Source organism: Bombus terrestris, chromosome 9 (genome assembly GCF_910591885.1).
Source record: "Bombus terrestris chromosome 9, iyBomTerr1.2, whole genome shotgun sequence".
Lineage (NCBI taxonomy): Eukaryota > Metazoa > Arthropoda > Insecta > Hymenoptera > Apidae > Bombus > Bombus terrestris.
Window position 1 is genome coordinate 16,664,170 of NC_063277.1, and position 23,407 is coordinate 16,687,576.

The 23,407-nt window shown below is 39.0% G+C and overlaps 1 protein-coding gene across 3 annotated transcripts in view; it reads left to right on the forward strand.

Annotated features, from left to right (window-relative positions):
• Positions 1-23,407, forward strand: part of LOC100643941 (connectin) — a 349,916-nt gene that overhangs the window by 73,965 nt on the left and 252,544 nt on the right. The window contains exon 3 of one of the 3 annotated variants that reach the window (XM_020864332.2): positions 19,464-19,525. The exons of the other annotated variants lie outside the window; for them this stretch is intronic. The gene's annotated coding sequence lies outside the window, so the exon portion shown is untranslated. The remainder of the gene's footprint in view (positions 1-19,463; positions 19,526-23,407) is intronic. 3 annotated transcript variants of the gene reach the window in all.

Below are 23,407 nucleotides of genomic sequence, written 5' to 3' on the forward strand. Positions count from 1 at the left end.
GATTATAGTTTAGCAGCAACGTTTCGGCGTGTTCTCTACTAATTTTGTAGCGTACAGTACAGGTAGCGATCTGCATATTTTTCAAATGCGATTTATCGAACTTCTTAACTTTAAAATACCTTTCAATTCGTGCTTCGTGGCAGACCGAACATTTTTTTGCGATTTACGTCGGGTGACTGGAACGGTCAGTCCGACACCGTGATACCGTGATACCGGTCAGTGATACCGTGGAAGGTCGTTTGAAACCGCTTAGCGTACGCCACGTTCATCGCGGAAAGCTGTGTTCCTTCGAATCTGTTCTTTCAATAATTTAAACTTGAAACAAAACTGAGACACAAGCCATTGCATATTCGAGAGGGGTGTACATGTTTAGATTATCACAATTTCCCTCTTATTAGCTATCGACTTTCGTAAATATCGTGACTATGTTCTCGTACGAAAGATCGTGGAAGCCAACAGACAATAAAATATAAACCGTGTAATAACGTAGTTGGGATGATTTATCAATCATAATACAATGGTTGCGAGTCGCTTGAGATCCGATTATGAGATCTGTATGCAATTGTTCGAGATTCCGTTGAATTCCGAACCAATATAACACGAAAGCTGATTTTGTCGTAGCTAAAAACCCGATTAACTTCGTGGAAAAAAATTTTCTCCGATGAATGTGCGATTAAAATCTTATCCTTTAGGTCTGAAGCAGGCTTGCGGCCCTTCCATTTATTATTATTTCGCGTTAAACACGCGGTTATCGTAATTTTTAATTCCAGAAAATAGTTTTATCAGCAATCAGGTGATGCATCGTACGACAGATCAGCAATTGCAATTACGTTCGTGCACAACTTTCGCGTTTTTTCACTACTCATCGTGACCACTATTTTTCCTCTATTGAAGTTAAAAACTGTTCGAGCTGGCGCCATTCCGACCACGCAAACTTTCTGTCCTGCGTCCCTCGTGTTCTTCCTCTTCCTATAGATTGTGATTACTGTTCAGTCACGGTATCGTCGAACGACAGGAATTATAGCTTATATCGTTGTAAAAATATTTTCCTGATTATTTTATGAAGACTATAATGCTTAAGTTTGAAGCTTCCAGGGGCTTTATGGTATCTTCAAGATAAGTATGGTATCTTCAAATCAGCATATCACAGCTTATCAATATTACCATTGTAACGCTTTACATTGTATATTTGTAAGTATGTTCGACACTGATCAATTTGTGGTAACATTATATGGATATAAAAAAGTTCATTACGATTTAAGTAGCATAAATCCGTGCTTTATTAAAATTTAACATAACGATTAAAAACGCCAATTTTATCTTCGCGTGTCGACTTTCAAAAATCAATTTAACGGCGTCATAACGTTGCATTACACGTTGCGATAATTACCAAATGATATACAATTCGGGTTGCCCATAATTTCCTAATTAAAACACATCTCGTCAAAAAAAAGAAGAAAAAAAGAATAATCCAATACCTGAAAACGGTGTCATATATCGTACATTTCGTGAAGGTCGCTTCAACATTGAAACGATTGGTAATTTTCGTAGACTCTTCGGAGATGCAGGCAGTTCGTTTAGGCTAGACATTACAGCTGAATTATGCAAAAATATCGATTCGAGGACACGTAGGAAACTCGTCTCCAGCTCTGCGGAGTGGTTTATCTGGTACTGTTTGTCGGATGCAAACTACACTACGATACGGCACCCGACTGTATTATAATTACGCCGTTGAAACGCTAGTGTTGACGTTAGACTTGATATCGGTGCACGTGATACCACGTTTACGAGATGGACAGTGTTATTTATTGATGGCCGCTGGTGTTTTCGCCGGCGTTGCCTCGTCAGTTAGCCATAAGGGACTTTGCAAGATTGCTCGGGGTGTTGTGAATGCGGCTAAACGGATATACGGGGTTTTTAGACCAGCGGAGAATTGTTGTTTCCCACCGGTGGTAACGGTGCGTACGCGACTTGGTTTATGAATGTTTCTATTCCAGAAATGTTTGCTCGAAGGGTTAGATGTGTGGGAAATGTGGTCCATTACCGCTGTTGCGGAGAATTCGTTCTTGTCAGAGTCATGCGGGTCTTGAAATTCTCTTGTTTTATCCGCGAATTTGTTCAGAAGTTACCACCGGCTAACTTTTATTCGTTGAACACCGCGTGTCTCTTCATAACGTAGTGAATATGTTATGCGAAGAATCATTGGTGTTGAAAATGTTTTATTTCTGCCACGTGCAGATCCAGTAGTCCTTTCCGACTATTTGTGTCAAGAGACTGGCATAGAGCGGAAAAAATACATCCAGTTCTTGCGTTAGTGTTTTCGCTACTATTTTCCTTTATTTTTATTTATATAGTGTTCGTTGACGGAATTATCGATTTGCAGAAATGAATAGCTTTACATCTCGCTGGCTACTAGCGACTGGTAGAAACGCTTCTTTCAGTAGTATCGACAATTTATAGCCAGACACGCGATGTTCTCGATTATTCAACCGAAAAGTTCGTCCAACTGTTTCAATCATTATGAAAATGGCTACGCTATAATTTCGGCCTTTTCCGTTTATTTCATTTGTGCAGGAACGATATGACACTGAATTGTTTCTAAAGGATCTATTTATACCGTTGTCAGGTGTATGAATTCGGTTGGAAACTGCGCTAGTACCAAATGGACAGTCTGAAATAAGTTTTAATTCGCAACTCGTTTTCTCCTACAATATCCAATTATTTTATGTGCTAATATAAACGAAAAAAGAAATGATTAAGCAATCTGTACAATCAGCCTTTCTCGTAACACCAGCTATATGTTTACCTCCACCTTTAACCTTAATTTTTCTTTAATTAAATAAAATGAAAAATTCCTGTGTTTTATATATAAAGCTGCAGGTATGATTAAAGGTATTCACATTTACCAGGATTGGTATCTAATGAAACTCGTAAAAAATGTATATATATGTAGTATCGTGGACAAAAAGGCCCAAAATATCGGTCGAATCATAAACAATGTCGCGAGAGCCGAGGCATCGTCGGGTCCATCGATGTGTCGTCAGTCCTTTCAAGTGAATAGTTTCGTGGAAAAGGCCTACGTGACTCTGGCGACGGGTGTTTGCGGAACACATGCGTAATGGGGCGAAAAAAGACAAAGGGATGCTAGAGACAGAGTTAGTTGAGAAGTCAGAGTGAGTGCAGAAGCCGGAGAGCGTGAGTGGAGGAGCCGGATGAATCGGGAAGTTGAGAGCCGAGTATGATAATAAGACGTGCGACGATATTGTAATCAGTTCGTTGTATTGAGTATTGCTTGTTAAACCAAAACATCGTTACTTATCCTTACTCAAAGACCCATTTAAGTTACTACATATATATTTATACGTAGCATGTATACGTACATAACATTAATTCGATCTTGATACTTTAAGGACAGATTAATTTCTAATTCCAGTTTTCTCCGAAACGAATTATCAAATAACGAAACTCTCTATCTCACGCTTTTCACTCGTTCATCAAGGAGATTCATTATCTCCAAGACGAACCATGTCTTTCAGCTACTATCCCACACAATCTTCTTAGTGCAAGGTAATTGTCGACAATGAATCTCTAGTAATGCGACCATTCGCGACACTGTACAACATAATAGTGTCGCGACATTGGAACTGACGCCACGTCTATGAGGCCAGGATTAATCCTGATGAATTGTTCGGACGAGATTGCGTGTCCGCAGGCTCGTCGACGATATCGAAATCAGCTGGGTGCGTAAGAGTGCGTTCGGTTGCGCTAATTAAATGAATGCCTGACCATTGTGTGCTGCTGACCAACGTCGGCCTGTGTTTCGAGAACAAGTTGATTTGAAGCACGTTCTTGTTACAGAGTACTATCGGATTGCGGATCATCCTGACTGACTGATTGCATCCTGATACTCATTGATCTCTGTCTTGATCGAATGTCTCTCTCTTTCCAGTTCCGAGAAATTTAATGAGTAGACTGCATACTTTTATGCATATTCGCTCTTAATAGTGCACGGAATTGTACTGCAACGAACTCATCGAATATTTTACAATCAGAGATCAGAATTTCTGTTTTACTGGCTGTTGGATCCGTACGATAAAATAGCGAAGAATTTTGAATAGAAGCTTTACAACGAAAAATTATGATTTAGAAAATAATTATTTGTTTATCGCCAAGATTACTTTCACGTCTGCTGTTAGACACAAAAACTGTGTCTTTTTAATTTATTATTATTTATTTTCTATACGATCTAAGTAACGTATGATGATACGAAAAATATGATATTTATGATATCTATATCTGACCTCTTTTGAACTATATCGTAAAAGACCTAAATGCTGCAAGCTGCTCCCGATTCTCTGACCAGCAGAAAACGTATCTTGAAATTGATGTAGAAAGAAAATTCGAAACGCTTCTTTAGCTATTCTCATTCTTCTAATCCTTTAAATTTTAATTGGCCGGTATTAATAACTGCGAATTGGCTTAAGGGAAATATTTCACGAATTGGTTCGTTCCAATCGAAAATTTTACCATGTATAATTCTATTTAGCAGCCGCGAATAATTGAAGAACAGGGATTCCATAATATGTTTCCGCTATCAATTAATTGTCATGCAATTAACAATCAGATCATTAATAAGTGATATGGTCTCTTCAGTAAATATGGTTTCATCCGCTTTATACGCAGTCCGACTTGAATAGCGGAACTTCAATCGGGTTCCATCTCATTATATCGCGGGGAAACTGTGTAATCATGATACAATCCGGTAATCTTGCGGCTGCTTCATTATTGGAGCTTACAGATGCTTGCTCTTCATTTACTGTGCCGAAACGTAAATCGTATCTGCGAGTGCGCTCCATTCGTTTCATTATCTTCGTCCACTTTTTGCTCTACGAGGAAAAGAAAAGGAGAAAAGAAGTACAACGATCTTCGACTTTAATAGAATAAAACTGTGGAAACAAATATCCTGATAAATATAAAACAAGTACGATTACAAATATACGAAACGAATATAACTTCATCTCTGTTCTAGATCAATTACGTTATCAAGATGTAATTAATAGCCGCGTAAATCTTACGAATATGTTCGATCCATTTCGCTATCCTCTTATATCTTCTATATTTTTTCTAATTTATCTGAAAAAAAAGGAAATTCTCAATAGTATAGTTAGGATTTTAATCAGATGTAACTGTAGAAACAAACGTAATTCTGTTCTTAATGTTACGCTTTTAATAATCGACACGGAATTTCTTGTCAATCAATCACGTCGCGAAAGTATAATTAATAACAGGGTGAGTTAATCTAAATATCGGGTATCGTGAGCGTCATTAATATTAAGTTAATGGTGTAAAGTGCGATAAAGGTGCTTTATGCGATTATCCGGTCCATCTTGACGGGGCTGTAAAAAAATGTAATGCCGGTTACTGGGTTAAGATAGCGATATGGAAAAGAGTAATTAATATCGGGTTAATGACTCGTGGTAATAAGGAAACATTAAGTCGCGATTATTATGCCACGTGTGATTCTTTTACCGCAAACGTATCGCGATTAACATCCAATTGGCTGGAATTTCCTTTCGTTGGAAGTACTAGCGTAGATTCGTTTAGCATTTCAGTTTATTTATTCACTGCCAGCACCGATACTACATCCAGCCTCTATCTACTAATAAAATGAAAATTCCCGGATGATAATTATTATTTGGTAGTAAATGTTAGCCGTACTCACTGCTACAGGAAGTACTTACGTTCTAATTAGAGGATTGCAGTTATTCGAAGCGTGCAGCATGCTGTACTCGGAATTACACTCCTGTTGCGCCCGTACGAAGTATTATTTAATATTTTCCCTTTATCTAATCTCATTCTCCCTTCCTATTTTCTTTTTACCTTCATTTTTCTAGATTCTTCCGCCTCGTTTTGTTGTGCTTGATTCTATTCACGCTTAAAGAAACGTACAGCAATTTTCGCCTGGTTTAATCAGCCGGCCTGTTCTTAGAATTGTTAAGTATCAATTGGCCAAGTTATTTCCTACTTCGTAGTTACCTTGCCAAAGAGTTAACAATTTTCTGGTGCTGGTTAAAACAAGTTTTCGTCTCGAGTTCCGAATAACAACGAAATAATGAAATATCTATTCGTCGCCGGTTTGATACTCTGAGTTTTAAGCCTCGTCCAAAATTCGAGAAACTGGAATCGATTCTAATTCGAAAATGGCAAGATTATCTTTACGGTGTTCTATATTTCTGTTCTATATTTGTCATTCTTCGAAACGATATTCGCTACGCGTCACACGATATTTCAAATTTCACTCCATCTTCCACCCCTTTCTCTTCCCTTAATTCTGTCCTTCCGAGTATCTGTGCTTAATTTCTTCGATCGTCTTTTTCCTCATGAACGTTACGCTCGAGAACGCTGTCATCCGCAGAAACCTTCGCTCTAGTTAGACGAAGTCGTCGTCACGTCGCTAGTTACATCGTGCGGCGATTAACTCGAACCGAGATTCCTTGGGAAGTGGTTGATCCGAAGGAAGTTTCACGGAGGATAGTGGTACACAGAGGTTAAGCGTGATAAGACTGATAATTAAGCGCCGTTGCGTGCCGTTAAATTTGACGAGCAAATTTCTTTCGAATTTTATTTCCTAGGAATATCGAATGTTTACGCGTGCGACATTTTTCAAATGGCCGCCAGTCTATGTATTATGCATCAGCGTTCCATTAAAGAAATTTTCCAGGTAGATTGGGCAAGAACAATTAGTTCAAAGGCCGTATCGAAGAGAAACTCGGAGCGTGTCGTTTGTGCATTTTGTTCCCCTTTTCTCTATCGAACTTGGTAAAGTACAACGTGACGGTGAAATAAAATCAGCTTCGACTAAATTGATTTTCAATTCAACGGGCAAGACGGGCGTCAGCCAGCGGTGGAATTGATTCTCATATTATTTCGATCGGCCGCTTCCGTCTGTCTTTGCTTCGCGTCGAAATGCAGGCAGTTTGCTTATTTGTATTTAAAAGAATCGAGCGTTGCTTTGCTTTTTATTTCTATACGACGCGACGGTTGCGGATGGAGGCTGCTACGATGCGGTTATGGAACCGGAAGCAGCCGAGTTATGATGCTATTTTTGAAGCACCGAGTTATTCGAAATTTATGAATTTATAGGAAACAAACGAACATGGGAGAAGAAGTAGTTACGCGAGATATAAATAGAAAGGAATTATTTGAAATAATATTGGAAATTTATAGAAAGGACACGAAGCGATATGAATAAGAAGAAATTAGTAAAAATGTATGGATTTGTTAAAAATGTGTTAGTCAATTGTTAGAAACTTGTGCATTTAATAAACGTATATCATGAATGTAAAATACGATTGTAAGTAAAAGCTGTATTTTATAATATTCTTTAGAAAGCGAATATTGTCCATATAGAACCGGTACTTTGTCAATTAAAAAGTATACAAATCGAGTACATCTTTGATTTTAATAAAGTCATAGAGATGAGTTGGTACATGTGATTTTCATTCTATCAATGGTAGCGGATGTGCAATCCATAGGTATCGAATTTGTTTGTTCGTTTTTCCTAATTAATTAGAGGGCGATACGTATTCATCAATTGGTCGAGGAAACTGCTCTAGAACTGCTCATATTGGAACATGATATTAAGATTCCTCAATTAATTAACTATCTCATTAACTATCGACTCTTCTTCCCTTCGTTTTACAAAATCTATTTGAATCTTTTAACGATGCAACGATACTATGGATCGAAACTATCCGTAAAGGACGCAGCAGAATTAACTACGATATTACAAATCAACGACGATTAGTCAACTCTAACAAACGTAACATCAAAAATACTGCTAAGAAAAAAAGAAGCTACGAACCAGTGTTAAGAAACAACATATCAAAGCCTTCTGTATCTGAAGCTAAGCACTCCATCTTCGAGTTTTGGGAATCGGTAAACCCTCGACCAAACAAAGGAGGGCACTCGAGGGCCGACGAGAGCAGGTGCAGGGACGAAGCGATTCCCAATAACGGGGCGGCATTTTTCCGTGGAATTCGCGACACGGCCGGCTTTATGATCGCTCTCCATCGTTTCCCTCGCGGATTTACGGCTGTTTTTAGACGCAAGAAACGCACGGAATATCGCGTCGTCGATAACAAACGTCGGTCGCGTAGATACGATGTAACGTCATGGGAACGCGCGAAGGTACGATACGTCGAACGACGAGTGTACAGCTTTGTCTATTATCCATCCGTTACTGTTTCTAGTGCTGTCTGACTGTGTAGGAGCGCAATTATCTAATTAGAAATGGCGACCAAATGTAATCACTCGCGTGGCGCGCAGGCCTCAGCTACATCCGACCAATGAACTGAAACGATATTGCCACGGCGAACCGCTTTTGTTCACGCGAACTCGACTCCTCGACCGGAAGCGGTGCACGACCGTGTGCTAATGGCCGACAGACGACACTCGATGGCTCGGGATATTAGTTAAGCTCGCCAGTTTGAGAACGTTGTTTTTGGTAACACGTTTCGGATACGGTGAGATTCGCGCGATTTCACTAGAAGATTATGCCAGAATTTCGTCGTTAATTGGAGAACGGAGGATCGTGTTTAATGGAATGATATACCTGATTTTGCAGTTCCGGTGCTTGGTAATTTCTGCTCCAGCTTTTGTAAATTTCGATGGACTTTCTTTGTAGTAGATGATACTTTTAGGATGTGGAAGAACGAGAAACTACGTAAATTTTTACCGGCGTGTGAGTAATCGATCGTCTAATTTACGCTCAATTAAAAGTTTAAGTTTCGTCGTTAATTCGACTTTATTTTCACAGTGGACGAGTAAGAGACAGAAGAGGGAGAGATTGAAATAAATTCGATGGAAGAGCGTAGGTGTTTGGTTAATGGCTTAGGAAATTTGTAAACTGTATAATACGCGTTTCGCGGAAAGATTTCAATGAAAGGGATTTCCTCGACAATCTGGAAACGAGGTCAGAAAGTCTGCGCTCGGTTCTATTGTATGGTAGACACTGTATATTTGCACTGCGATTCTTTTATTCTGGATCTGCTGTTTCTCTAGCAAGTTGAGTGAACCTTCGAAGGAAGGTCTCTGTGATTCCTGCGGTGTGATTCTCGTCTCGACTTGTTCGTTTTGATTTCTGTTCTCGTCAGTTGGTCGACTAGTGACTTTATTTTTAAACATTTCCGCTTAGAAGAATGTCTCATCGTTACTTCGTTATTCGAGATCGGTAAAAGAAACTAACAACTGCGTTTTCTTTCCTTTGATCATTTTACAATTAGCGAAGGAACGTTTTACGTATTCTTCTTGGTGGGCACAATCGAATCGTAGATCGTTGAAATTCTTCGAATTTTATTTTACGTCCGATGTATTTACCAGAGTGGCATATCTGTTCCAATTTTCCAAGCATCGAAATACGAAGTAAGTCGACTGACTTGACGATCCGAAATTGTGCGTGAAATGCTCGACGTATGAAAGAAAATTGTTGGAACGAAAGTAATCTTGTTCCTCCGTAGAATTATGGGCATCGTATTCTTTGCCATTCCTCGCCGAATAGATCATTCAGAATTATGGTCTTCTATAGCACAAACAGGTTCATATACCACGGAACATCAATTATAATACCTCTCCAGATTTTTCCGTAGAATGTGTAAAATGTAGAAATAATATTTCCTTGTTACATTTACAATTTTCCATAATCAAAATATTAAATATCAATATTACATATACAGCGTAAAAGATATAGGGACAGGAAACAATATTTCTCATATTTCCAAATCTCCTACGGCATAACGTTTTGCGTTTAATCTCAATCTTTCCCAACAAAATATGCCCAATAAAATCCCAATAAAATTTAAATAATAATTTAAAATAAAAGATAAAAGGACAAGATATTTTACCACGTTAGCGATAAGAGAGAAATAAACGCTTGCACGGAATTAAAATCGACAGCGAAATATTTCAACGGAGTAATAATCCGCGAGACGAAAATCAAATTCGGAATGAAATCGCAGGTATAATATTAAAAACGAATCTCGTATCGAACGCGTTAAAATAAATCGCGTGACAATTCATTCATTTCTCCAGCTATCGAATAAAACTATAATCCTCAAGAGAACCGCGTAGGATTTTCCTAGTAAACGTTTCCGAGAAAGTATCAATCGAACGTAATGTAGAAGTAATCGTGGGATGGAGTTTTTATCGGATCGCGTGCGTCGTTCGTTATCGCATTGTTGCTCGTTCGATGGTTGCTGGGCGTCGCGACGCCCGTGTTATGCAGATGCGTTCCGCGGGAAGGCGTTGCTCGGTCGCAGGCTTCGACAAATCATAAATCGAAACTCGAACTGGAAAAAGGCGGACAGGAGAATAACTTCCAACGAACGAGAGGAAAAAGGCTGGCCACACGGTGAAATAGCGTTTCGCGGTTCCGCAGGAGTAAAATCGGGACCATTTTTAAGCGTAGTCCTCGAATTTCCACTCTCTGTTGCGCGAGATCGAGTTTTCGCCGCTTTCTATTCTGATATCGCGTTTTGCACGCACGTCGATTACGATTCGTTACCACGTTTCTCTACTTTTCGTTCGGAAAAAATTTCATTTTCTTCTATTTTGTTGTGTCTTCCTAATTCGATTACATTTTTCGGTGTACAGGAATATCGCGGTGTAACGTGAAACCGGATGCATCTAAACGCGAAAAATATTTTTGTAGGTTGAAAAATAATTGAAACGAAACGAGTGAAATTGCATCGGTATTCCATCGAGAAAATTTCCCGTCATTCCTCTCTCTTTTAATCATTTTTATCATTTGCATCGAAGACGATATCATCTTACTGTTAATATGTGTAACTTATTTATAATACGATCGATACGATTCATCGCTTATTTTTGCCTATTTATTTCTTCCCTTGTAACTACTTTCTTTATGTGTCCTATAGCATCGTAATTGAAATACGAATTAATTTTTTCTATCATAAGGATGAATCGCGTACGACACGAAGAATACCCTCGCTGCAATTTTTGCTTCTTTTGTATCATATTTTCGAGGCAGGCCCGGTCCGAATGGATAGGAACGAGCATAACGAAGAGGTGAATGGACTTGGGTATGAATGAAATTCTCGTGCGTCGAGTGTGAGCGATGAATCGTTGAAGTAGCGATTGAGTAATTACGCTGAATGCTTTCTGGGAATACAGTTGGAGTTTTGGACGCGAAGAGGTGCTTGATTCCAAATGACGGTCTTCAAAACGTGAACTTGACACGTGTACATATTCCTGAAATTCAGAGGAACAATTTGAACCACCGGGAAACTTTCTACTTTTCCATTTTTCAGCAGGCAGAGTTTTATAGTTTGCGCGGCAGAACTTTTCCTTTTGCCATATTTTCCAACTGGTATTATGATTTGAAGGCTATACCGAGAAGACACGATAAGTCCATTTTTATTGATTTTCTGATCAAGAACATAAATACACGCGTAAAAGTTCTCTAAAAACATGTTACGTATTAAAAATATTAAAAATCTATAGAGAAATAATGAATAAGAAACGTATACTCTTGTGGTAAAATTACAAATTCCATCTGGAAACCTAATAAAAAAAGAGCTTTGCTATTATGCAATCGATTCGTCAAATATGAAATTTTAAACAGGAAAAATTATATTTCGATAGCGTAATCCCCCTCGTCATCAACTACCTAAACTTCCCAAAAAGATGTTCCAATAAGGTCTAAATATCATATTTCATCGTTCTCTGTAACTACAAAGTTCCAAATACGCTTCCATGAATCATTCTCTCGAGTAATCCTCACTTTCGGTAACAGTATTCTCCGTAAGATGATTCGGCTATACCCATCGACCGCGGGACATTGAACTTCCTTCGATCCATCCGCTATACCCTGTCTCTTTTGAAACATTAGAAGATCCAAGTTCCTCCTCCGGAAGACCATCCTTGCAAGGGTAAAGCATTCCCGAGTTCACGTAACGACAGGAATTTTTCAACGGATTCATTCGCGCGTAAGAAACGACAGACTTAGGTGTACGCTTCGATCTACACGTTGCCGGCACAAACTTTGCTTTCTCTCCAGGGGAAGCTTGGACGGGGAGGATTCACTGACCTGGTTTCGAATCGATACTATCTTGCAAGAGAAATTAATACTGTCGGGAATTGGGATGCACGTTCGCGTTTTTGCGTACATACACGTAGTTCAACAGCGCGTGACAAGAAAGTGATGATCCGTGCAATCGGAGAACGAGAATTTGTCGGCTCTCGGTAGAACTGAACGAAGAATTAAACGACGATCGGAGAAAATTTTCAAAGGAATTATTGCTAATAAAAATAAGAGAACGAGAGAGGGTTATATAAGAAACTCATCATCTTGCAATTTCTTTAAAAATTTTGCCAAACTGTTTTCGCATAGTTCTACATTTTTTTAACGTTAACACTTTGACTGCCACGTTGGTCATTGGTGACCTTGATTGGAGCGCTTCAACTTCTTACAATTGTAAAAATTGAATGAAAATTGACAGTTAGGGTATTTTGAATATAACCGATAAATAGAAGATACTTTGAAATAAAAAGTGCCTCATTGAACAATTAAATATTTTTATTGGAACATCAATAAAAAGAAAGAGAGAACAAATCTTGCATCTAACGTGCACTGTGTTTGCATCCATATCTTTCAGGGGTAATCTACGAATATTATTATAAACACAGCTTAAAATATAATCGTAAATGCTGCTTTATAATCGTATAATTGAAGTTAGAAGCATGAACATATCTTACTATTATATATAGAATGAGCAAATACCGTTTACCAATATCTTCTACACGTTTCAACGATATATTCTGCAAGTTTTGCTTACGACAAAATAACGAATACGAATGGTTTGTTGAAATAAACGAAGCCTTGTTATAATATATCGCTATCAACTTACCTTACCACCAATAAGATAAATGGTCCATTGGAGAAGAATGTTGTCTTACATCACCGATTTATTATTATTTTGCCATTATATGCTTTGAATAATAAAAATACTCCGTCCTGAGGGAAACATGTGATTTCGGCGTGGCAGTCAGTGTTAAAAGATATTTCAAGTTTCAGCAAAATTGTCATTGGTACGCACGATTTCCCGTTTTAATTCTACGCTATAGATTTCTTTGAAAGGTCAAAAGTAGTCGATTTGTTGAAGCAAAAGCACAACTGCTAATTCTCGAATCATAGTCTGATCAAAAAACTCGGAAAAACTATTTCTGTTCACGGTCGAACGCGAACACCTGATGGATCTATCAATCTCCAATATTTTAACTAAACGGCGAATTCGCTGAAACGTACCGTCTGCCATGCGAATCTCGGCCATTAATTATAATTAACGCAGGACGTCGATAAGATCGGAAGTTCCTTCTTGCGACCGAAGTGGCACCGAACTTTCCTGGGAGGAAAAATTGCAAATTGCCAGCAGTGATCTCGGCGCCGCGGCGCGACCTCGTTGGGGATAAAGGATCATTCGGAAGTTCCGAGGAGATAAAGTTAAGTGAATTCCACGGTGTAGCGTAACGGCCGTGGAACTTTGTTTCTCTTTGGCCTCGTCTCGACGACCAAAGGTTCCAAGAGCTGATTCTTTGCGTTCCTTGAATAATCGTGTCGTTACTTAGGAGTCCCTTACTAAAGCAGGGAGAAGGGTTTAGGTTTACGTTTGGCCAAAGGCTTAGTTACCACCCAGGTTTACGAACTTCCTTCTATTGGCGATGCTTAACTTAGGATTAGAGTTTTCGTCTCCACCTTCCGAAGATTCTAACAGAATCTTTTTACTGTTTTTACTTGATTTGCAAGTAAATGTCCAGGACACTGGGAATTAAAGATGGATCCTGAGACTTGGTGTTAATGGCTTTGTAAAAACATCAAATCTCTCGTTTTCAAGTACAATCGTGAAATTGTCCAACAATGAAGTTTCAATGGAACATATTCTTTCGGATATATCGTGTTAATTTCATTTGGACAATTCGTAACATATATGGAAAAATGTCAAAACTTCAATCTCGAAATGGCAAGTAGAACATTCCCACATAGATTACTGTACTACGGACAAACTCCAAGAAGATCTTCGTTCTTTGAATTGTAGCACGGTTCCTTGTCATCCTCAACGTTCAGTCCTGGCTTAAATGCGCAGGCTACGCCCAAGTTTCGGCCTACAAAGAGATCTCTGCAACATCTGTCGGATCTCAAAGTCGAATGGCTCGGTTTGAGTTAGGCGGAACTCTGCAGAGTTGCGAGAGAATTCGACCGGTCTGCGTTGTCTAGCAGTTTGAACAGGGAAAAATCCTTGCTCCCCGATGTAGCGGGCATCGTGGGTCGAATGTTGCGCCAAGGGCGCTACTCGAAAGCGCTTTTTACCGCGGGCGTCGCGTTCGGATGGGAAAGGCGGTACAACCAGACGATTCGAAATGTTTCGCGCTCTACGATTCTGATCGATCGGTCGGAAAAACGGCTTCCTGTGAATCGTCTAGCGTGAAAGGAGTTTCGTAATTAGTCACCTCGTTAATTACGCGCGATGAACGCGTGATTTATCGGGAAACGCACGATCTGTTCCGGTTCGTTTCGAAAGCGTCGATATAGCGGGTTTAAATGCGGAAATATGCGAGAGAACGATCAGGATAGAGTGGATCGAGGATCAGAATAGATAAATCAATGATAATGATAAATAGAGTGCGAATACTATGCGAATTCATATTTTTACGCATATGATTTAAGAAATATAATTTAGACAGAAATTTGTTTCAACTGTTAAATATCACGACGAATACATTTTGAAAATTTCGTATATTTTTCTATATTGCGTATATGCCGTGCATTTGTACACCTTAAATTTCCCAAAAACGCTCAAATGTCCGTAGTCTGGTGATAAATGCCTACGATACCTCAATCTGTCAAATATGAGCTCGAGGATCCTCAATGGTCTTGAGTCTCAGTATTACAACCTCGATGGTTGCCGCGTGACTCAAAGTTCAACATAAATTGAAGTTGACATAATGCCGATGATTCCACCAAGATCTTTTTAAAAGCCTAACTTCAATGCCACCTAAATAACGTGATCTTGAAATAAGTTTCCAACAATCGAAGCTATTATTTTAAGCAGCTGTTCGTCTAAAATTCGTCTTTGCTCGCGAATCTACTTGGCCAGCTTTCGTGCGTTTCGTCTCGGTAATGCTGTTTTATACGAAGTGCCGTAAGCTCACGGTCTTAATACCGTTGGGAGTCAACGGGAGGCTGCTAGGTGGAAAAATTCACGGCGGATACAGCGAAGAGACGGAAAATCGAGGACGTTTCCGGGTGAGTGACCCCGTTCTCATTTGACATTCAATGGATGGCGCGCGCCATAAAGGGTCGGAATGTCGTGTACTCGAGCGGCGTAAATTACAGCCGGTCGGGAAATTCGTTGTAATTTCTCGGCGTGACGATTAGACGCGAGCTCCACGAAAAATCGACGAATCCTCGTCGAAGGGTTCGCACGGGATCTTCGTTCGACCGCTGGAAAGCGTACATCCCTGCTGAAAGTTTCTAATGAAAAAGAAGAACAACCGGTGTAAACGCGGCGAACGAATAATTCCAATCGAAATCCCACGAATATGGGCGAATTTTTTTTACTGGAAATAGGAAAAAGTAATCGACGAGGAAATATGAGAATCGATACAGTGACTATACGACCAGTATCTATTTTATTTCCATCTTTTTTCCTTTTCTTTCTTCTTTGTAGTTCCTTAACCATCGATGTAATTAAAAACCTTGTAAACAATCTGATAATTATCGTTGCTTCTGAAAACATTGTTTCCCTGTGGTGTAATTAGTCATGGGCGTTTCAAGCTTGTGTAATTTCCCAGCGATTTTAATAAATTTTATATTTTGAGTACTGATGAATCTCGAATTTTTAAAGTGTCGATAAGTTTTAAAAGTCTTGGAAGTTTTGACAAGTTCTCGATACTTGCAACGAAATTGTAACATGCAGTGGCGAACGCATAAATAACGACATGCTTATGAAATCACGAACAATTTTATTTACATATATTTCGCATATGTATGATACAGAATTTGAAAATATATTTCTTGTACTTCAAAGCATAAACATATAAATGCAGTAAGTAAAACTTGTTCGAAACGATTCGCAGTGTTCCAGACCACGTTAATAGGTATAGTTCATGGATTTTGTTAACTGTCTTTATTTTATCCACTGGAAAGTATGAAATTCTAATTAGAACCGAGGGTCCTAGAGATTTCTTCCATTTTCAGGATTACAGGTCGGTTCTCCCGAAATGGAGTTCGCTTAAAAAATCCCCTCTAGGTATAACTAGGTATACATTCTTGAAGTGTCGCCTACGTTGGAGCGTAAGAAGGTTCTACAGAGGAGCGTAGGAATATACATTTTAGGGTAAGACGGGTTTTAGAAGTTAGAATTGCTGAAACTTTCAGACGGACACGTTCGGTGTTCAGATCGTAGAATTCGATCTACCTTTGAGTTAACTTTCAGATTATAGCTTCGAGTAAAATTGTTATTTTTCGTTGAATAATTTTTCACTTGCAACTATTCTTAACAAACTTTTAATCTAATCGATTTTGCTTTAATTCATTTAGGCGAGTGTTTCCAGGCAATATTTTTCAATCTTTTTTTTTCTCTATTTTTCTATGAAATAATTTTGAAAGTAAACGATCTCCAAATGGTGGAAATTGGTAGCTCTCAGCCAAAAATTACATTTCACGTGCTGGATTTCTATCAATACTTTTCAATCACGACCTATTCGCAATTTTCTATAAAAAGAAAAACTATTTTGCTAACGAAAAATAGAAGCATCGCAAAGCAAGTTGCAAATGTCCACTACCAATTCCGGATCTTCCGCTTCTCTTATCTTTTATTTTCTTAATTAATATCTATTTAAGGAACTCAAACGATCACAGCTTACGTCTTGATTCTCTTTCATTCGCCTTAATCTCTTAGAAAATTACAGCGGCTGTGAAACATTTTTAAACGAACTGTAATTCTGTTTCAGTTTAAATTATATGCTAATACAATTGTTCTAGCAGAAATTTTAATACGCCACGATATTCAATGGAATACATGGAACACTTATATTACACTGGTACCTTTGTCTTCAAAAGTTGTTCATTTTAAGGAAGCGACAGAGAGACGTTTCAAGTCGAGAAAGTGTTTCTAATCGAGCAATAAATTGCACTGTTGTAATAAATTAAAACTAATCGGTTCGTCTTTCACGAGATCCTACAACAAGTAAACACGTTCTAGATAATTATACACATCTGTAAGATAACGTTAATCTTTGTTACGTTAATTTGCGTAAATAAATATATCACCCTCGCAGTTGAATCAAGACAACCATCGCAATTGTAATGCATCTCGCCTTGGCAAGCCTCGATATATCATACTTTTCCTTCATTATCGCTACCATTTCATTATCCTTTTTCTGCAGTCTGTTTCAACTAGTCAACACAGCATACAGATTGAGACAATCAAATTTCCATCTGATGAAAGACCATTAGGTTGGAACGGCTGAATTGACCTTGCGAGATCTGGTGAATTCGAAAAACCGCCACTTAAACCGATTACGAGCTTATGTTCGCGATCGATCTTCGTCGTAAGTAGCCAACAATGGCGGAGTCATTTCCGTTTTTGTGGTAATTATGCACACGCCGCGGCCGCGTTCGCATTTAATTTCAGCCGCGTGTCATTATCGTACAGGTTTGTGCTCTCGTTACCACTTGCTCGTTCGACTGATTGAATTTTTCATAAGACCCCATAATAAGAAGCATTGCAAGTGTGGCTAGCATACGTAATGTATTCTGAAACGTTACTTGTTCCAGGCAGAATGGGGAAAAAAGAGAACGCTTGTAGTAACGACGCTATCATATTTTCTGTTGCATAATATTCTCGACCTAAGTAATGCACCTTCGATCGCATTTTGATATCTCGACACACCTTTCTCTAATATCATCGCTAGGAATTGTCGTTGAAAAGCGATGAAAATAGTTGTTAGTTTTAATGTAAATTAGCATCTAAGAAATTATGATTTTCTTTCGTCATTTTGTGAATTTTAGAGAAATTGGAAGGTGTGCTTCGTTCATCGTGTTAGTTGGTACAAAACCGCGACGAACAAAGAGACGCTTTAGGTTTATAGAATCGTTTATTTTTTTCAACATTGTTCGCGATTCGCCCGTCTATGTGCATATGCGACACCGATCTATCTTTCACACGATGACCAGTCGAACAAACTACAAAAAAAAATATCGGTTTGATTGGAGGGAGGGGTGAGATTCGTACACGTAATTTCGGAGTTGTACAATTAACGGAAACGAATTTAATCGCTGTAACAATCTCCGATATAGATCTCACTGGAAGTTAAAACGATCCAGCATTCTGGTTAAATATCTTACGAATATTTTTGTACTTTTCAAACTTTAACGTAGAACAAATGACACAACGAAATCACGTTACAAGCTCTACGATTCTTCTTCTCGCGAATTTTCATTTTCGTTCAAAGTTTTCGCAGAAACTTAAATTCAAAAGAAAATCTAACTAAATGAACAAATAAGAACTGCTCTTAGGAGCTCTAATTTTTGGAATAGAAATAGCTCGTCGCTCTCCTCTAAATTAAAACAACCTGTAGAATTCGCAGCTGTCTCACGCCCTTCAAAATATTATGCTGCAGAAACAATTCTTTCCCATCTGGAACACAAATCGGTGGCAAAATGCTCTCGAAGCAGTTACGTCGGTTCGCGTTACACTGTGTTTGCGCCGGTTAGCCATTTGAATCTCATTCCCCATGCAAATTGTGGCGGTGCTGGCACCGTGATTGATACGTGCACCGTTTGGTCCCGATCTAAACTATTTTCCCGCGTGCGATAAACCGACCCGAATTTTGAGTCGCGGTATTTAATACGCGTTGTGCATGCAACAGACGAAAATCCAGACATTGAGAAAAAACAAATATCGAGTGCCGTTTAGGGCCGCCCCGCGAACGTTAGTTTGCACACCGATTCATTTGTCACGTGTCCCGTGTATTTGTCTTCGTGCCGGTTATTAATTGCCCCCTCGTCGAGTCGAGCACGTACAAATATTGGCTTGCACGAAATACGCTGGCAAGTCATTATACAACGGCCAAAACATCGCCTGGACATACTTTTCCAACGAAACTAACTGCTTAGCCAGCTTTGGTCGTGTTTTTTTTTTATTGCCAGTGGGTTATTAGTAAACTAGGCCAATAGACATTCGGTTAAGCCGGAGAATAAGTTCGATAAATCGGTAGTAGAGCTTGACGAAGAACGTTTTAAGATAGCGACGATGGGATACGGGACATTAAGATTTTCATTTAAGTGGAATCGATAGATGGGTACTGCCCAAGAGGTTCGTCAATTATCAAGAGAGTTAATTAACAATATGATGTTTAACAATCGTGATGTTTTTTGTTTTCAGGTGAGTCTCGAGTAATCCACTTTTGTCTTACGCTATTGATGATCCTTTTTTTGACGTTTAATGTAAGTAACAGTTCATAAAACACGCTTCATTAGCATGTATATATAAATTTGAAAGGGGGTGGATTCTAGGCGAAAAAAGAAGTCGAAAATATAGAATACAAATTTTTCGTTTGAGGCTTTATTTTCGAGAACAAAGCTGGAGAACAAACTCCGCTTGACTTTTATTTATGGTGCCATATTAAATCAATTGTCTATTCTGAAGAAATCACAAGTTGCGAGCAATTGACAGAAAAGATTATTGTAGCCTTTCATACTTTAAAACAATCGAATACGTTATAAAGTGTTCATAGAAATTTAATTAGAAGAGCAGAAGTATGTGTTCGGCAGAATGGGCAACATTTTCAGCAATTTTTGTAATAATAAACTTTATGATTATTTCATATTATTTCACATACTTAACCTGTGATAATATCCATCGAGACAACGATCTACAGTGAGATCCGTTATAACGAGTCGCGATGAAGTGCACGCGTACCGAGCGAAAATTCAAAGTCAATTTTCTCGAAAACAAAGTCTCGAACGAAAAATTTTTATTCTATATTTTCGACTTCTTTTTTCGCGTAGAATCACCCCCTTTCCGCTTGTACGTGCGTCCTTTGTATTTCTTTACAATCATATTTACGTCCTTTGAAAATGCTAGACTATGAAAAGCAGAATGTCCATATATTATTAATAACACTCCATATACACCGAAGATTCATAAATTACTGTTAATAATTTATTGGTACGGAACGCCGGTAATAATTTACTACCTTGGGCGCGCGAACAAAGATCGACGCATCACTCGAAGCGTTAATCCAAACGGGATGAGACCCTCGCACGGTTCGCTATACTTCTCAGGCGAACATCTGACGGCAATCGGGCGACGGATAAACAGAGGGATTGGCTCGTGTAGGTTCGCGAGAAACGCGGTACACCTGGTGGCTCGGAAGCAACTACAAGTACACGAGGAATACACCGTGAGATTATTTTCTCTGACTCGCTTGTTTCCGAGCGAATTTATGCCCGTAAGCAGTTGCCAAGATATCCATCCGGCGCGTTCTGCTGGCTGGACAAACACTTAGCCACGACTTACGAACGGCCATCGTCCAAGACAACCGTCGCGTCGTACGAATAACTTTTGCGAACAATGGAGCACGCACGAGTGATTCCACGTGAATTCGGCCCGTGAGACGAAGTTTTCATTGTTCGCGTAATATCGTCGCGTGCTGGCTTCCACTTCGAAAGATCTCTTTACGATCCCTTGAGAAGATCGGGAGGTGATTTTAAACGGAATTTTCTTTGGGATGAAAAGTATCAAATTCTTTTCTTCAAGAGGGTAGAACGAACGTTTCATTTTATTCGTGTTCGATGTACGCGTGGAGTGATGGTAGTTGAAATGTACAGTTGAAAAGAAAACGAGTAGATCGCAAAAGTAAAATGATTTTAACATAGAATAACAAAAACAAAGTTTTCCTCGCTTCTGCATGTTAGAATAAACTCGTTCACGGTTTTTGACTTTGGTCCAGCGTTGTTCACGAACATTTGAGCCGAGGATTACTCTACGAGGATAGCGTGGCGTCGTGGTTCAATTCCCGTTGAAGTCGATGCTTCCTGAGACCGGTTAGTAATGACTGTGGAAGTTGTCGCGGAAACGGAACAATGTTTAGGAAATGGACTCCAGGGAAATTGAGTTGAAAGTTGAATTTCAAGGATCCTCGGTGTAATGGAATCAGTTAAACCTTTTAGAACATAATCTTTACTTTTCCATGGATTAATAATCGTCCACTTAGATTGTAATTCTTTTTAATTCTACAACTTCTAGCAGATATCAATTTATTCGCTCCGTCTTTTCTTGAGCTTTGTAAAATATGACTTTTAAATAATCATTCAAATTCTCTAGAACGCATCGGTTGTAAATCTACAAAATTCGTATAGACAATTATCAATTGGTCATTTTGATATCATTGGCTATTTTAATAGTCGTCGCGTTCGAACTTCGTTTAAAAACCGTTTGTAGCGCTATTTGTTCAAGATGAGCGAATGGCGAATATGCATGGAAGAAGAAACGTCGAATAGCGATTGTCGCTTATGGGCATTCATGCGAACCAAACGACACAACGTTCTATCTACTGCAATTTTCGTTTCGATATTCCCTCTATTTCATGTTGCATATTTTAAATCTCCTATCGTAGAAATTTTATTTTATTTCTGACTTTTCTTCTTTGTGACTTTTAGATGACATATTCTCAGAAGATTGCAATTTTAATTGCAAGCAATTACAAAATTAACTATTGGCGTTTACAAAAAATTTACCTTCAGGATCCAAATTCAAAGACTGTTGAATATATTTCCACGTCATTCACCTTAGTCTTTTTATCTCTATAAACGACTCTGTAAAACGATTAAAAAGTTAAAACAATTATCAAGGTAAATTATCACGTCTAAAGTAATTTGGTGCCGAGTCACGAAGATTACGATTTCCGCGTCACGATTTCCCCGACCAACGGAACCCACCCAGATACCAAACCTAGCGTACCATATATTCCCTAACCCAACCATGATAAGTTTATGCTCATATAGGACCCGAGCATATCGTCTAAGATGAGCGCCGTCGAACAAACAATCCTTCGTTGTTTGAAGTGCTATTAAAGGGCTCCAGATGGTATGCATCTGAGCGAAGAGGCTGAAACGGTGATCGAAGCGAGAAAGAGAGACAATTGATATTGAAGGAAGCCCCTTCCTGGATTGGATGCACTCCAAACGCGTAGAATGGAACAACAAGCAAAAGCCGATGGCCATGTCTACTTATGCAAAATGGAGAAATAGGAAGGTTCGTTGTTATCGCTTGAATCACTGGTTCCGTTGGACCGAATTCTCTAGCTGGCGCAGGATATCCTCACTTTCAACCAACCGAATGCTCTTCCGCCTCTTTGGAGATGTTATGTTATCTCGCCTCTCGTGTGCCCCGAGAGCTATAGCGTTCGATGCACCTGATATTTCGATAGGAACGTTGTTTTCTATCGTTCCTATAGACTTTGTTGAACGAAAGCCTGGTCATGTTGAAAGATTCCGTCAAAGGTTTCGGATTAAGAGATTTTTACGGAATTTTACGGATAGCGTTGTTGGACGATTAGTTTCGTACTCATTTGTAAGATTATTCTTGCTCGAGGTTCGATACAGTTTATCAATTACTTCATGTACATTTTATTTCTTAAAATGGAAGATTATTGGAGATAGTTCTAGCGTAAGTGAATAGGTCTGTAGCAATCTATACTGTAGCTACTTTAAAATATAAAACGCGTTGTATCGTAAATCTCATTTGATGATTCACGCGGTCGTCGTATACAGCGAAGGTTTTTCTTATATCGTCTTAATATTTTCATTATTGTTAGCAGCTTGTTGACCTTTTCTTCGTCATCGAACCGAGCAACCCACCAAACGCAAAAACTCATCAAGACAGAAGACAAATTACAACGTTACCACGATTCTCAATTCCCTCAACGAGATAGAACAACCAAAAAATATATGAAATGTTCTATTTTCTCCTATCGGAGGGGAAAAAAGTATTCCTCGGAGAACCTCCCTTCCTGAATGGTGGCGCGTTAACCGCCAAGGGTGGATTTACCGGACGATTAAAACACCGGCCGGTTTCTTTCGTACTCTGCTAGAAGGAAAGTTCTTGTAACGATGTCTTAACGAGCTAATGGGATTTATTAATTCCCCCGCCGTTTGAATAATTAAAAAACTACGATGTTAACATCCGCAAGACACGGGTTGTTCGTATTTTGCGAGCTGCCCTTTGCGTCGCCCAGGGAGCCACACGTATTAAAACACACGAAGCCTTTCGTCTCCAGGGGATGATTTCTCTTCGTTAGACAGCCCTACTATTCTTTCGGTAAA